At 33.3% G+C, this 3,117-nt stretch overlaps 1 protein-coding gene across 1 annotated transcript in view; it reads left to right on the top strand.

The window, feature by feature from the left end:
• The window catches only part of LOC106463787 (protogenin-like), a 76,382-nt gene that overhangs the window by 25,855 nt on the left and 47,410 nt on the right, over nucleotides 1-3,117 (top strand). The window lies entirely within an intron of this gene.

The following is a 3,117-nucleotide window of genomic DNA, read 5'->3' as shown; positions in this document are numbered from 1 at the left end:
GCTTGTGAAAGACGCTCAGGCTTCGGTGTTCATAAGTTTTCTGTGCAAAACGAACATATGAACGATTATTGGTTCACAGTTGGTTTAACCCGCTCTGCGTTTGAGATTACAAGAGCGAAGTTCGAAAAGAAATGTATAAAATAAGTAATTTGTAAAGTTGCGATTGATACAACTGACCACTGCAGTGTAGAATAATGCCAATTTTAATCGAACTGTATTGTGGGTAATACAAGTTCAGCCAATCACTGAAAGCTTGTTGCTAAAAGAAATTGGAATATTAGTTCTATCGTCCCAGCTAAGTCAGAGATTGTATATGTAGTTCATCACTGAAGTTTACAGGTGATGTACTGTTTTTACCGTGTAAAGGAAGGTTTATTATATATATATATATATAAAACTATTTGATATAATTTCTGGACCATCCGGTTACGTGTTTTAGGTTTTTAAGCTATTCGATACAGTACGGATATTTATAAACGTGAAGAGAAGGGATATTGCTAGTTAAACATTTTAAACAAGGACTTTATATAAACCAGTAACAAATTAATGAAAGTAAAAATTATACCTCTGTCATCATTTCTTGTTGTCATCCTTGGCATAGTTTTGAATTTCATTTTTATTATATTGTTTCTGGCTTATATTAAGTTCATTGTCGTTTTGCAATGTTGATATTAATCGTCTATGAATAGTTAGTGTATTGTATAGCATTAGGTATATTGATTTATATATATGAGGATATGATCTTCTCGAGCGTAATAAATATATATAAATAATCAAAGCACCACCAGGTGATACTTTGAATATATATATATGTGTGTGTGTGTGTGTGTGTGTGTTTTGTTTTGTTTTTTTCACAGGAGAACCTGGAAGACGAAATACAAGAATAGCGCGTGCGAAGAGGGCTGAATGAGACCATGTCTAATTTCACGTTCTTAAGTATGCAATGTTTTTGTCGCCCAACGGAACCATAAAAAATACTTAGGTCTGTTTCTTTCATACAGGATCTGTGAATTCATAATAAAGCTTGAGTATATAAACACATTTAAGAAGTATAGTAGTTGAAAATACCGGGTTTGCCACTTATTAAAAATGGTGATTTTTACAGGGAAGCCATCGCCTCTTGATTGCATTATATTATTCTGTGTTAATATCATTAGATCATTGAATCTGCAGTTTAAAAGTGCTTCTGTTGTATTTCCTTTTTGATCACCCCCTTTACAAGCTTCCAATATTGTCTGTAGTTTTATAAAACTTAGTTAACTTTTATGCACTTTCGTGATATTAGTTACTTTAAACAGCACAGAGTTTACTTTATTTGTTCGTAGAATTAAGAACTAATTGAATTAAAATCGCTTCTAGAGGTCTTGATATCATATTTATTATTATTATTATTATGAGAAATAATGGAAGTTATGGAAAACCGTGTTGAAAACGTCGTCCTATGGACGAACGCTGCCCAGTTAACTTGCGAGTCTGCGTGTGTCGAGCCACGCCAACTATTGTGTAAGATCTAATTTGACGAAACCGCATATCGAAAAAAAAAGCCAGTTTTATTATTTGGTGAAGTTGTTTAGAGAGTCATTCGAATTATAGTAATAACTTACGCACGCAATAAAATCTGACATGTGAATACCGAGCACGCATTTTGACTAAACTTAGGCAATTTTCAAATGGTATTCTCGTACACGTACTTGCTGCTGTTGTCGTTGCCCTAGCAACCAATATTGGACATATGCCATCGATTATTAGTGCAACCCTTTACACGTATCACCATAAAACCTGCAGGAGCCCAAAATATATGGGGCCCATGATGGTTTTAAATGTTCATTGCCCATGTATTAAACAAGAAGGAATTGTTATATATATATATATATATATATATATGTGTGTGTGTGTGTGTGTGTGTTGTTAATGTCACATACGGTAAGATGAAATATATCAAAATGCGTTAGACATTTTTTTGTGATTTATTCGAATCTTAAATTAAGCATGATTTTTAGTTGATTTTAGTACCCTACAGTACCAGTTGTGTTATTCCTGCTAACACTAATTATGGTGATTTGTGTGTGTAAAAAAAAAAAATCGTTATTTATCTAGTTTTTAGGGTTGTCTAAACCGATTTTGTATAGTAGTAAAGACTACTTCCAGGAGTAAGAGTTTTTAGTGAATAGTAGGTAAATACACAATATCGTGTAATGTAATAAAAAATAAGGTTTAAATCCAATATTAAGAAATAACATCAAATTTATATGGAGTCAGGTTTCGACAGTTTCACATGTCTTCACTCATTTTTTTACATGGAGGGGATCTAAACTTTATTTTATATCTTAAGTGAAATTTCCACCCAGTTCATACAAGTCCTGACAAATCAGTACCATCTGGTGACAACAATTATTTTCCTCTTACGCAGTTTTGACATCACGTTGATCGTTATTTTACACACGTGATCAAGTGTGCTTGGTGGTTATTTATTTGGCTAAAGATATTGATCAAAACTTTTTGTATTAAATATACGACGATTATATTATTAAGCGATGAATTATTTGACTAAGGTTATTTATTTAACCAGTGTGTATATCTTGATGAAAGACAAAATTTTAACTTGATAACAAATCATGATTAAAATAAACAAAAGCAATCAGAGAGAGAGAGAGAGATTGCATACTCTCGTTCCGACGCTCCTTTTCGAGATTCCATGAGTTTATATTGGATAACATCAAAGTTCACCATCGAAAACTCAGAAAATCCTTCTCAGATCCAGAATGATCAACGATTCGGATCATTTTTTGTTTTATGATTAGGATTCTCAACCTTAATGTGCCCATGAAATTTGGTACAAATCCGGTTACACTTTACAGAGTTATTAACCCAAAACCTGAGAAAATGCCCTATCTTCCCACTATAAAAAAAAATACTTCAAAGTGATCCAGAATCCGGATCGGGATTTGGATCCGGACCAAATTTGGGGAGGACTGTCCCATACTGACTTCCCATATTGTATAAAATTTTCGTGTACATCAGTCTATTTGTTTTCAAGATATGCACGCGGAAACACAGACAGACACGCATACACGGACCCGATTGCAACACCCTCGCCCTCATACTCAAATAAAGAAT

The sequence above is a fragment of the Limulus polyphemus genome, unplaced genomic scaffold (genome assembly GCF_000517525.1).
Source record: "Limulus polyphemus unplaced genomic scaffold, Limulus_polyphemus-2.1.2 Scaffold1482, whole genome shotgun sequence".
Classification (NCBI taxonomy): Eukaryota; Metazoa; Arthropoda; class Merostomata; order Xiphosura; family Limulidae; genus Limulus; species Limulus polyphemus.
The sequence above is the reverse complement of the archived record's forward strand: the minus strand, read 5'-3'. Positions and strand labels throughout refer to the sequence as shown.